General features: G+C 32.8%; 1 long non-coding RNA gene across 1 annotated transcript; it reads left to right on the top strand.

The window, feature by feature from the left end:
• The first annotated feature begins 5 nt into the window (after positions 1-5).
• LOC128199158 (uncharacterized) lies at positions 6-11,811 on the top strand. Its single transcript, XR_008251838.1, has 7 exons — positions 6-665; positions 2,229-2,368; positions 5,795-6,079; positions 6,628-6,716; positions 7,112-7,200; positions 8,875-9,004; positions 9,457-11,811. It is a non-coding gene; the product is annotated as an uncharacterized LOC128199158 (long non-coding RNA).
• Positions 11,812-14,476: the final 2,665 nt, after the last annotated feature.

The following is a 14,476-nucleotide window of genomic DNA, read 5'->3' as shown; positions in this document are numbered from 1 at the left end:
GGGTCAACTCTCGAACAAAGTTTGGTTATACCTACGGGGGCTAGACCTGTGGTGTCATCATCCATACGGTTCTACCGTCTGGTAGTTGTAGCAATATTATTATCGTTAGTAGCTCACGCCTGACATAATATTTTGATAAATCTAATACATTTTTAGATTTAAATATGACTTTAATAACTGAATAAATACTTTTCTTCTACAAAAATATAGAGAGACACTCTCGTTGAATATTGTTTTAGTAACGTATGGGTAAGATTTTCTAAACGAAGTGTGGCAACCCCAATTACTTAATAAAAAATAAATATGTTATAAAATGAAAATGGCGTCATTTCACCAAATAAAACACGAATTCACGAATAATAAAATAAATGTTTGCCACGGCCTGTTAATATTTATGAAGACCTCTTCATGGATTGGATTTAAGCAACCTGCTGTGTAATATCCTCGCCATTCTTGATGTTGAGAAGATCTATAAGTCTTTTACGTTTCATCTGAGTGTTGTGGTTTTTCATTATGTTAAAAATAAGACTTTGTTAGTTGAAGTGTCTCTATAACTATGAAGAAGAACAAAAGAAAATGCTTTGAGTGTGGTTCTTCGCCTGCCGATGATCCAGAGAAGACCCTACAGAGATTACAGAAATTTGATTCTACAAATTTAGTCTCCGGTATGTACCTACTTTAAGTTTTAGCTAATAATAAAATACTTTAATTATAGCTATTGATCAGATAATGATTACATTAGTTAGTTAATTAGGTTTCTTAGTAGTCTTCTCAAGATATGGGAATTATTAAAATCCTACTAATTCTTATGAAACTCGTGCTCAATTATACAACTATGCTGGGTTTACACATTATGGTAATGTTTGTAGATGCAATGCACCCCAAATAACTGTCTGACCTGCAGCTGTCTGAATGTTTACTTCTCTGGACCTACTGAACAGATTTTCATTTGGTTATCACAGGTAGCTTAATCTGGAGCAACATAAGGTTAATTATGAAATGGTAATGAAAATAAACATCTGAGAAAAGCAAATTCCATGAACTAATTTGAAAGTATCTGTTACCAGTTCAATATTAAACCACAGGTATATGTACTAAAGGCAGGTAGAGTAAAATTTGAGTTTTATTTTTGAATCTATAATAAGTAGTTTATAATTATGTAATGATGAACCAGAACAATTTGTTAATTTGAAACTACAATTACAAGTTTTTATAATTATGTTAGGCTCTAGGCAGACTAATGAAGAGTATGTTAGTTTACTTTGTACAAAAATCTGTTCTTTGACATAATTATAGAATAAGATGATAAGTGATGATGCAATCTAAGATGGAAGCGAGATAACTAGTTAGGCAAAGGATGAAAATCCACACACATTTCTGTATCTACATAATATCTCACCGGAACACTAAATCGCTTGCCAGTAGGGTATTAACTAGCCAGCCAGACATAGACCAGAAAGAAAACTTCAATTGGCCCAGCCGGGGATAGAACCCAGGACTTTTGCGTAGTTAATCCACTGTGCTACGGAGGCCATTTCGGCAATATTTTTCTTGCCTTGATCTATAAAAGCTTTTGCCAATAATAAGATACATTTTTCATTGAAGGTTGTTTGAAAGAAATAGCTTTTAGCTATAAGACCTAAGCTTTGCACATTTTATTTTTTTTTTCTTTTTGACAATGTAGCTTCTGTGAACAGTTGAGGAATTCCCTCATCTGTGTTTCTGTTCTATCATCAGATTGCCTCCGGACATTTTAGTTATATTTCTCACCTGGTTCTTGTCAAGGTTTTGTAATAAATAATAATAACAAATGAACTAAGTAAAAATGGCTATGTGGTTAGTCTGTCTGCCGTAGAAGTAGGTGCAAGAGGATTACCAACAAAATCTTTCTATAACTTGTTTAAAGACCTTGGCATCTTTAGGACTGCAGCAACTTCTATGTAGAAGAAAGAGAGAAAGAAGAATAAGTATCCAAAGCTGCTCTTAGTAGGATCTTACCAAATTTGGCTAAGCAGGGAGAACACACAAGTAGGGGAGTTTAATCAATTGTCAAGGAATTCCTTAACCCTACATCCTATAGTCACAACTCCAGGACTCTGCTCGGAGTATTTCTCTCTACCAGGCGATGGACCTGGCACCTGCACGGAATGTTAAGATATTTATCTGTCTCTTCATGCGTAGTATGTTTATGTATTTTTAATTAAATTTACTCACTCTCTTAATTTCAGTAATGTCCAGATAATCAATGATTAGACTATTGGACTTTTAGAATAAATTTGACATTGAACTATGAATGGTTTGTCATCTACATTTTTAAAAAAGACGAGATGTTTTGCCTGTAAGAACAAGAGAGAGAGAGAATAAGAAGGTAAGTTAAACACCTACTGTAAAATGCACACTGCTCCAATGTGGGTTGATAGGCTTGGGGTAATAAAGTTAAATTATAAAAGGATCACTATCAGGTGTTAATGATAATGACTGGGATATATAGCATATCATACTCTCTGAGATATAGGGATATAACACCAGCAACAGCTCTCCAGTGATGCAGTAGATAGCATCATTGCTCTTTGCATCTACACGCCACAGCCAGTTGTGGCAATTGAACTCATCATATTAGTGTGATGAGCATGGATGTATTTCAGTGTCTATGTGGTTGTGAGTGTACGCCCATGTTAAATAACAAGTAATGGCCAAAATATTAAGTAGATGTTGATCAATAATCTTCTCTATCTTCCAGTAAAAGTCCCATTAAAATGACCCTGCTGTTCCAGAGATTAGCTCAAACAAACAGACAGATGAACATTTTAAAGAAGTATGACTGTATGTCAGTATTGTATATAGGCACTTGAGAAAACACAGTTATTTTGAAATCACAGACATACACTTAAATTTTATTTATATGTATTGGTGCTGTTCATAAATATAGCATCAGCTGAAACAAACTAGGCATAGTTAAGTTACATTTTATACAGGGTGCTCGGGACTATTTCTCATAAATTCAAGGTGTTGACAAGTCCACTTATAGGAGTTACCTTAGCTACTAGTTTATATTGAGGAGAACTTTCCACCTAGATGGGTTGTGACTGTATTAGGGGTCTGGTGATGAAGACGTAGGACGGTTAAGAGAACTCCTCAACGGTTCACAGTAGCTACCATGTGTTGATAAATTTGTATTGATGAGAACTTTCCAACTAGATGGGTTGTGACTGTATTAGGGGTCTGGTAATGAAGACGAAGGACGGTTAAGGGAACTCCTCGATTGTTGTTCACAGTAGCTACCATGTGTTGATAAATTTGTATTGATGAGAACTTTCCACCTAGATGGGTTTTGACTGTATTAGGGGTCTGGTAATGAAGACGAAGGACGGTTAAGGGAACTTCTCGATGGTTCACAGTAGTAATTAGTTTGATTCTAAGTCAGAGGCAATCAAATACAATGTTTTATCACGACTCATAGCAACATACCTTTGGCGCTAGATCAATATCTAGGATGATTTCACTAAAAATGGAAAAATAAAAATTTTTAATTAAAGAAATTCAACCAACTTCAAAAACATAAAACATACTGGCTAAACTAAAAAGCGAAAAATAATATTATACTAAGTTCATATCATATTATGTTCTAACTGATGATCAGTTTGAAGGCTGTGCTAAACCGGTGTTGTTTTAATTTAAGCTGTTACTGAAAGAACTACATGAAAGAACACTGTCTGAAAAACCTAAATATTTATGATATTCTTACATGGCTTGAATTAATACATCATTGGGCTAGCACCACCTTCAAACTGATCATCAGTTAGAACATAATATGATATATAGAACTTAGTATAATGTTATTTTTCGTTTTTTAGTTTAGTAAGTATGTTTTTGAAGTCGGTTGACTTGTTTTTATTAAAGTTTTTTAATACACATGTTCCTTAGACATTTTAAATTAATTTTCCTTATAGAACTTGGAGCTACCCTAGAGTTATGGGAAATACTCCCGTGCACCCTGTAGATGCTACTTAATCCTACTAATCCTTCATTCATCAGTATCGGTTGGTGGGCTTGGAGTTTATAAAGAATATTAAGTATATATAATTTATTTATGAACATTCCTCATTCAGTTGAGCTTTTACTACCCATAACACAAGCTAAGCTTACTTTGAGACTAGTTAGTGATGTGTGTAATGTGTTAATATAAATATTAACCAACTTTCTGCAGTTTGAGAATACGCGGATAAAATATAGCCTATGATACTCAGAAATAACTTGGCTTTCTAGTGGTAAAAGAATTTTCAAAATTGGATCCAGAGTTTACCTGCTAGAACACCACCAACTTTACCTCTTTATAATACATACTAGCGGTCGCCCGCGACTTCGTCCGCGTAAAAATCGATGTCAACTTTCAACCCCTATTTCACATTCTATTTTGCAAGTTTTATAACTTATACCTTGTAACTAAAAAAATTAAGGACTTTCCGTACAAACTTTCTACCCCTACTTCACCCAATTCTGATTTTGTTTTCACGACAAAAAGTATCCTATTATCCTTCTACGTATTATGGTCTCAAATCGTCTTAAGTATCGTTTGAATTCATTCTGTAGTATCAGCGTGATGCCCGGTCAAAAAAAAGGCAAACAGACAGACAAAAAATAGAAAATATGAGCGTGGTGCGATGACAAAGGAAAATAGAGACTTCTATGCTAAAATTATAATCTTTGGATCTACTGGACCGATTTGAAAGATTGTTTTATCAATAGAAAGCTACGTTATTTGCGAGTGTCATAGGCTATGTTTGATTCCCATATTCACACAGGAACGGGAACCACGTAATGGAAAGCGCGGGGCGTCATGTAGCGGACTTTCTGCGTCTTTGAGAAATTTTGTATTATCTCCAAAACTAATTGACATACTATAAAGGGCAAATCTTATCTCCATAATATCCTTGTGATTATTAAATAATTTATTTTGATAAGGATTTAAGTTAAGTAGCATAAATAATGACGCAAACCTAAGTATATAAAATTTATAATTTTCAAAACACAAAAGGTACTATATCTGCTAATATATAGAAGATAGATATATGGTGTCGCGGACTTTTTTGTAGAACTTTTAAAGATACATAAAGCATCCATACATTAATTTCAATTTTACACAATGGTTAAGGCAGCGCATGCGAATAAGTCTGCTTAAGAGGATTTTCGGTCCGACCTGTATGACAAAAACTGTGTTAACTCGGCGACTATATATCATGCTAATATAAAATATAGCCTATAGCACTCCCCGATAATGTAGCATTCTACTTGTGAAAGAATTTTTAAAATCGGACCAGTAGTTCCGAAAATTACCCCATTTAAAAAATGTGACAAACTTACAAACTTTACCTCTTTATAATATTAGTATAGATTAACAACCCATTTTCGGCTCATTGTTGAGCACGAGTCACTTCTCAGGACGAGAGGGGTTAGGCCTTAGTCCTCCATGCTGGCCCAATGCGGATTGGCAGACTTCACACACCTAGACAATTAAGAAAATTCTCAGTTATGTAGGTTTCTTCACAATGTTATGCTTCACCATTTAAGACATTTAATTTAAAAATGGGTTGAATACATATCAGTATAGATTTTTATTGTGAGTTTCTTGAAAGAAGGAAATGCTCAATATTTCATAGACCAACCCAGGACTCAAACTCAGAATTTCATGATAGTTACACTGAACCAATAAAGCAGTTAGAGAGAGAGAGAGAGAGAGATAAATAAAAAGAGTTTATTATGTATTAAAATTAAAATATATACCTAATGCTTTCAGCAATCCTGCTTCTTCACATGAATTTTACCCGCATGACGACGGTTTTTAATATAAAAAATATTTACACAATGTCTCAAAAAGCAATCAAAGCTTTCAAAAATAAACAATGTTCGCAGAAGTTCAGTACCAACAAACTCACAAAAAATGAGCCCAAAATTTAGCATTACTTGCAAGCCAGACTAAGAAATTTCAAGAAGATAATTTAAAAGAAGACAATAGAATAAAATAATATTAACACACAATGCTTAGCAAATATAGCATTAACAGATGGAAACCAGGCAATAGGTATGTTAAAATAGGTTATGTTTCATAGAAGCTATTTTAATCCTACACATCCATCATTTATCATTGTCTCCATATAGTAGAGGAGGTATGGAGCTGAGACCCACCACACTGCTCCAATGCTGTTGGTGGGCTTAGGGTGATAATGTTCAATTAATTAATTACCACTATCTGATGCTAATGTTAATAATCGGGATTAAAGGTTTCCCAACTTCAGGATGAGAATTTAACTGATTTTTTTTTACATTTTTCATAATCTATTCTTCACATTTTTCACTTAATAAAATTCTTTTAGTTTTTGTTTGTTTTTAACCTGGTGAAAATATGTGAAATTTTGCTATCGGCTTCCCAACTCCAAGATGAGAATTTGACTGAATTTTTTTTTACATTTTTAACCGATTTTAAAAAAAGAAGGAGGTTCTCAATTCGAGTCTATGTTTTTTTTCATAATCTATTCTTCACATTTTTCACTTAATAAAATTCTTTTAGTTTTCATTTGTTTTTAACTGGTGAAAATACATAAAATTTATTCTTTTTGTTGAATTTTTCAGGTGTAGCAAAATAGAAGATGAAGGTCTAGCTGTGCCAGTCGGTGCTGAGCCACACAGTTGCTGCTGGCATGTTTGCAAAATAGCACAAGGTAACCTGCTTCATCGTTATTATCAACCTATTTTAACGGCATTACAGGGCCAGGCCTTATAGAAAAGTGATTATGGAGCTGAGACCCACCACACTGCTCCAATGCTGTTGGAGGGCTTAGGGTGATAATGTTCAATTAATTAATAACCACTATCTGATGCTAATGATAATAATCGGGATTAAAGGCTTCCCAACTCCCAAGATGAGAATTTAACTGATTTTTTTTTCATATTTTTAACCTACTTCAAAAAAAGAAGGAGGTTCTCAATTCGAGTCTATGTTTTTTTTTTCATAATCTATTCTTCACATTTTTCACTTAATAAAATTATTTTAGTTTTCATTTGTTTTTAACTGGTGAAAATACATAAAATTTATTCTTTATGTTGAATTTTTCAGGTGTAGCAAAATAGAAGATGAAGGTCTAGCTGTGCCAGTCGGTGCTGAGCCACACAGTTGCTGCTGGCATGTTTGCAAAATAGCACAAGGTAACCTGCTTCATCATCATTATCAGCCTATTTTAACGACACTAGTTTAACAGAGCCAGACCTTATAGAAAAGGGGTTAGGGAGCTTAGACCCACCACACTGCTACAATAAAGGTTGGTGAGCTAAGGGAGATAAAGTGAAATTCATTGTGGATCACTATCAGATGTTAATGATAATGACCTGGACGAGGCGCGGGAGTGTAATACAAACAACTTACCAAGTCCAGGCTGAGAACTGTAAATTTCTTGGAAGAAAGAAAAACTCAGTATCTGATAGCCTGACCCAGGATTCGAAGCCACGACCTCGTTATCCAAAACCACATTGGCTAACCAATATTATAATACTAGCGGACGCCCGCGATTTCAACCGTGTGATGTTCAGTTTTTGAACATCCAGCGGGAACCATGTTTCTGGGATAAAAAGTAACCTAAATATTGCTCAATAACTTCCTCTATCTTCCAATGAAAGTCCAATTAAAATCGGTTCAGCCGTTCCAAAGATTATCCCAGAGAAACAGAAACACAGACAGACAAAAAATTTAAAAGACCTTGTTTGCATTTTAGTATTGTCTATATAATTATAATCACTTGAAAAAACTATTGATAAATTTCACTAAAATTAACTTTTATTCCTGAAAAAATCAAGGGAGATTTGTGAAAAACTGTATTTCACGCGGTCATTGTTGCTTGCCTCACCCTACTCAACTAAATTATTTTATGAATGAATGAATGAAATTATTTTAGTGTACAACATGATTTTTTTGAGACGAATATCTTACCAACTCATGGATTCACCATGTGGGTGTCCATCACGTGGCAGAGAGAAAAACGCTGAGCAGAGCTTGGACTTGTGATCAATGGACGTAAGGTTAAAGAATTCCTTGACAATTGATTAACACTCCCCTTCTCTGCTCGTGTTGTTCTCCCTGCGTAGTAAGGTCTGCCAAATTTGGTAACCCAAATCTGCACTTCTAGAGAGACCAAGGTCTCTAAGCAAATTATAGAGAATTTTGCTGGTAATCCTCTCGCACCTCTCTACGGCGTACAGACTAACCATATAGCCATTTTAGTTAGTTCATTTGTTAGGTCACAACATTTATTCAGTTTTATACTGTGGTCCTTTGGAATGTTAGTCTCCCACGGGACAGTAAGCACTACAAGTACTATGCTAAAGGAAAATGTCTGGTTTAGATCACGAAATAGCAACATCCTCTGGGATTATCCTCTTAACTGGTAACAATAATAATTATGTAAAATGTATACCTTATCAGCCGATAGACGTCCACTGCTGGACATAGGCCTCTTGCATGGATCTTGTTGTGTTGTACTATACATTGCAAGGTAATGCCCATAAATGACCACGCTGGGCATGCGGGTTGGTCATTCGCAGGCCTAGACTTCTCGCACCGGTATCGCTGCTGCCTGACACCGGTCTGTGGTACTTGTGATGTCTAGCTGAATCAGAATGGTTAAACCGCCATTAGTTGGTCGCCAGAGCCTCGTCGGTCAATCTGCAGGGTGCACCACGTGCAGGTGATGTTGACAGTTGGAGAGGCTGACTGGTACTAGCCTCCCCCTTACACCCCATAAATGTATACTTTTTATTTATTTTTGCAGGTGCAGTGCATGCAATAATAGTTATGTAAAATGTATAACTTCTGATTTATTTTTGCAGGTGCTGTAAAATGAAGATATATTGTTAAATATCATGAGATAGAAATAAAAGATGAAGATCTAGCTGTACCCGTCCCGAGCCACACTACTGCAGCCACGTTGCTGCTGGCATTTTTGCAAAATAGCACAAGGTAACTTGCTTTATTCATTCGGCTTAGGTTGATATTATTAGATTGATTAATGATCACTATCAGAAATGTTAATGATAATGACGGGTTCGACGGCTTAACATGCTCTCTGAGGCACGGGGGTGTGACACCACCAACTTCCCAACTCCAGACTAAGAATTTGTTAGCAGAAGCAAAAACTCAGTATCTCTTAAAGACAGAACCAGGATCTCGTGATCCAAAACACATGGGCTAGCTACTGAACCAACAAGGTAGTTTTGACCTGCTTAATAACAATAAACTACATGTTTCCTAGATACACTTACAGTTTTGTTTTTAAAAACTGTAAGTGTATCTAGTAGTATCTCACAAATGTCCCTGAAGAGAATAGGAATTCTTATTATATATATAATTATGTAAATATTTATTTTCAGTGCATTTTAAAAAGTCATGTTAAATGAAATTTTCTATTACAGGTCACAACAATTGATGTAACAAATATAATCAATGGACCAGGCACCTGCACCATGATTCTTTGGAATACTAAAATTCTTTATGTCTGTACTTCTCATAATGAAAAATGTCACGTTTTTATGAAAGAAATAATGGAATCAAATAATAAATAAAACAAGCATATGCTGGAAGTCCTCAGAAACAGCTCCGACTTTGATGATTTTTTTTAAAGTAATGTTTTTTATGTTATTTAAAATCAGAAATGTTTTGGTGGACGAAATTATTTAAATTGTTAAAAAATATCTATGCTATTTATACATATTTTTTTTTTAAATACAACCGACTTCAAAAATACAAACTTATGCAGAAAACTAACAAACGAAAGAAAATATTATAATATTTTCTATCTATTGATCACTTTGAAGGCGGTGCCAATGTTCCAATTAATGGGCCGACAATTAGTTATCTATTGTTTACTAGCTATAGGGCTCGAATTGCTTTTTCATATCTTTAAAAGACTATCTTCGGAATGAACCCTTTATAATAAAAAAGTATTATCAAAATCGGACCACTCAATAAAAAGTTATACTTGGTTGTATACTAAAATTAATGGTTAAACAATCAATCATCCCCTGTTTTCGTAATGTAAAACCAAGAATAACTGTTAACATGAGTAGTCCGATTTTGATAATTCTTTTGATTGATCATTCTTGATTGTTTTAGTTTAAAACCAAGCATGTCTTCGAATTCCGATTTGAATAACTTTGTTTTAAATAGAAAGGGTATATTCCGACAATGGTCCCAAATCATTATAAATTTTAAAAAAACGAAGATGACTGGTTATTTTCCCATTAATTGTATTGTAAAACTATGCGTAACTTATTACGAAGTGGTCCGATTTCGTAAATTCTTTATAGATTGTAAAGGTATTTTGATTGTAAAGCTCCCATATAAATTTTAAAAAACAATTCCAATCCTTAATGTGCGATTGATTGTTTTCTCATTCATTTTAATGTAAAACCAAGCATAACTTTTTATTGGGTGGTTCTATTTTGATTATTCTTTTTTTGATAGAAAGGGTATATTCCTAAAAGTCTCATAAAATGTTGGAAAACAATATCAAACCTAATAGTAGGAAAATAGAAGATGATTAATTGTTTTTCCATTTATTGTAATGCGTAACTTTTTGGACCGATTTTGAAAATTCTTTACTTTTTGTAAAGGGTTTATTTCGAAGTAGGTCCCATATAAATTTCGGAAAACAATTCGAATCCTTAAGGTGGAAAAAAAACTGTACGATTGATTGCCTACCCATTAATTGTACAATTGGCACCGGCTTCAAAGTAATCAGTAGATATGAAATATTATAATGTTTTCTTCAGCTTATTAGTTTACTGCATAACTTTGTGTTTTTGAAGTCGGTAGTGTTTGTTTTTTAATTATTTATTATATAAATAGCATAACTATTGTTAAATAGTATAAATCGTTCCATCCTCACTCCAAAAGGTTTCTGATTTCAAATAATATGAAGAAACAAACTGAACAAAAAAAATCATCAAAATCAGAGCTGTTTCTGAGGAAGTAGAGGGTAAATGCTCTATTGATTCGCCTAAAAGTAATATTATGATTTTTTATCGCATTAGGTTGTAAAGTTCCGCTAGTGAAAGTAGAGACTGAAATTGCCCGCCAAATTTAAAAATCATATAAACAAAGTAAAAAAACATGCGTTTTCATAATTTACTTAAATTAGTTTTTATTTGTGAATATATTATTACCTATACTATAAGTGTTAAACTCAGTTATTCCAATATTTGCACTATAATTTTGAGAATTTACTCCGATTTTTTAAAATTTGGCGGGTGATTTCAGTTTCTACTTTTATTAGCCAAATTCTAATAATTTTATTGTTTATGAAATTTATACTAATTAGAAAGAGGAAGAATTTGATTATTTGTTTGTTTGCATTGAATAGGCTCTAAAAACTACTTTGCTGATTTAAAAATTTCTTACAGCATTATAATCATGGATTAGGCCATAATTGTTATCTCTGTATTCCCACGGGAACGAGAACTACGCTGGTGAAACTGCGTGACGTTTGCATAGTTTATCATATGTACAAATATCCCGACAATCTATATTTTTATGTATGAATTGGTTAAGTTATAATTGACTTGATTTTCCCAAATATATCAGTGAAGTCACCCAATTGATGCATAGATATATTTTTATTTTGGTTTTCATTTTACTTACTTACTAAAATTTAGTTTTAGAAGCAAAATGAATATATGTAGATTACATTTTAGGTGCTGATGTTTACTTAGTTATTGATTAAGTGCATAAGATTTTTTATTTGATAATAAAGACATTTCAACTTGAAACTGTTATTCTTTCTATTGTTTAATTTATTATATACAATTACTTGTTACTAAAATATTGTGCTATTATATTGTTTTTAATATTTTCACAGTTCAGCTTTTGGGGACGGAGTGGTTTTAAAATAAATATTTTTAAAAATCTGTTTAAATTAATTAATTAATCGACAGAGTTTATAAATATCTGTTTAAATTAATTAATTAATCGAAATGGTTTTTAAAAATATTTATTTTAAAGCTATTCCGTCTACAAAAGCTGAACTGTGAAAATTTAAAAACAATATATTAGCTTTGAATTTCCCGCGTTGGCAAATTGTTTCAATGGGGGCATTCCACAGATGGCGGTAATTTTAGTGCCGCTTTTTTTGTATGAGGTTGGTATTCTTCTCCTGAGTAAATATGTTCCTTGAGTATAATACATTGGGAAATCAATATTAATTTCACAAACGTCAAATGAAGATTAATTTACTCTTTGGCACAGATTAATAATTATTTCATATAATATGATACCCACAGACGACAAATGAAAATGATACCAGTATTTTCAGAATTTACTCTGACATTCTTTTAATTTGGCGGGCGATTTCAGTCTTTCATTAGCCAAACCACAGAACAGAGATCGCTAAAAGCTAACGCTTTTAGCAATAGAAGTAGCATAGGGGCGTAGCCCGCTTACACCCGGGTGTGCGGAGCTTCGCAAGCCTATCCGCGCATGTACTAGCAGTCTTGTTTCGTTGACTGACACTTTACGTCCTGCGGTTGTCAAATTCGGTAAATGAAAATAATTAAAAACGACTAGAAAAATGCTGTACACAATTTGATACAAACATGTATCAAATTATGGTGTTTCGTACCATCGTTAAGACGTATTTTATTATATTTTCATTAAAATATGAAAAAATAATTTTACTCAAAGTCACAAACTAAAATAAACTTTACGGGAATAGTACTAAAGTTTACTTTATTTTAATACAAGTTCGATTTTCTCGATGATTATGTTGACACCAATGGGCATACATTTGCTGCGTCAACAACAACAACAAAACTATCATAAATCAAAAATATACAAAATGATTTTATTACAATAATTCTTCTATTCCTAATTAAATGTATTAATTATTAATATTAATAATCCTTGTTATTTTATATTTATATAATAATAAATAAATATACGATTATTTTATTGATTTCAAAGCCAAAGGTTTCAATTGAAAACCAGCATATTTTATGCTTTTAATATCTCCTCTAGCATTCAGTTTATCAGAAAACTGCAAAACATTTTAAAAATATGATTCCAATGTATATATTATATTATGCTTTATATAAAATAAGACGAAAAATAGACCAAAAAATCATTTTTATTTTTCTTGTTTTAGTTCTCCTGAAAAAAGTGTAATTTTGATTTATGTTACTTTTGAATTTAAGCAGCTGCCATATGTCATTTGGCTATTCATTTAGGGATGTCGATAATACTATATCGATATTTTATATCTACTACTATTATGATGACACGATAATGATGAAATTTTCGAAAATTTTTTTTAGGAATCCGTAGAGGAAAACAATTAATCGAGGCGACTAGGAAGCAAAATTTGTTTTATGCAAAACCGTATTGTAATTTGTTCCAAACATTTTACGCACTCAGACACGTTAATGTAAAGTGGAAACAGAAGATATTTAGTAGTCACGGCAGTGCCAAACAAAAAGATTTTTTTTTCTACAAGTCGTATTCGTGTTTTTAGGATACAAATAAAGTGATATACTTAAAGTGTTAGGAACGTCAAGTCTGAGTATTTGTAATTGACCTATTGACTACTAACGGGTTGGAAAATAATCTACTGGTAACATTCATCATGAAACTCATTATAGTTAAATAGGAAATAATTGAGTTATTTTCTGCAAAAACCGACGAATTAAAAAAAATATACTATAGTGTTTTTTATATATTTAGGAACTATTTTTACTTAGTGGAAAAGAGTGAATCTTTTCGTTGAAATATTTAGGAATTAAGTTTACGAAATACTTAGAGCAGCTGGTCACGTGTTTCTCAAAACTTAAACGAACGAATTTAGACATTGCAATAATGTGACATTGTGGTGTTTTTCTGGTGATATCTAAAGTTGACAGATAGGCATAACAATACTTGCAGTTTGTATTGGCCTATTTCCTATTTGATCTATTTTGTATTGGCATATATTGTACAGTACATACTGAAAAAAATATAAAAAATCTTCTTCTGTAAATAAATATAGTTCGAAAAGAATAGTCTGAGAAAGATATGACGACATATCTCGGGTTTCATTTTTTATTATTTGTTTTTCATTTCATTTGTAAGTCAAATTGTCCTGAGAAAATTGTGAAACATTGTTTAACAATGGTTTTTCCAAATGTATCACTCCGAAACTACTTAATAAAATCAAATGAAACTTAGCATAATTTAAGCAAATAGTACGAAGAAGGTTATAGATTCTTCATGTTGCGTTTTTTTTTTTTTTTTTTTTTATTTTATTCTTTACAAGTTAGCCCTTGACTACAATCTCACCTGATGGTAAGTGATGATGCAGTCTAAGATGGAAGCGGGCTAACTTGTTAGGAGGAGGATGAAAATCCACACCCCTTTCGGTTTCTACACGGCATCATACCGGAACGCTAAATCGCTTGGCGGTACGTC

Source organism: Bicyclus anynana, chromosome 19 (assembly GCF_947172395.1).
Source record: "Bicyclus anynana chromosome 19, ilBicAnyn1.1, whole genome shotgun sequence".
Lineage (NCBI taxonomy): Eukaryota > Metazoa > Arthropoda > Insecta > Lepidoptera > Nymphalidae > Bicyclus > Bicyclus anynana.
Note: the sequence above shows the minus strand (reverse complement) of the source record. Positions and strands in the feature narration are given on the sequence as shown.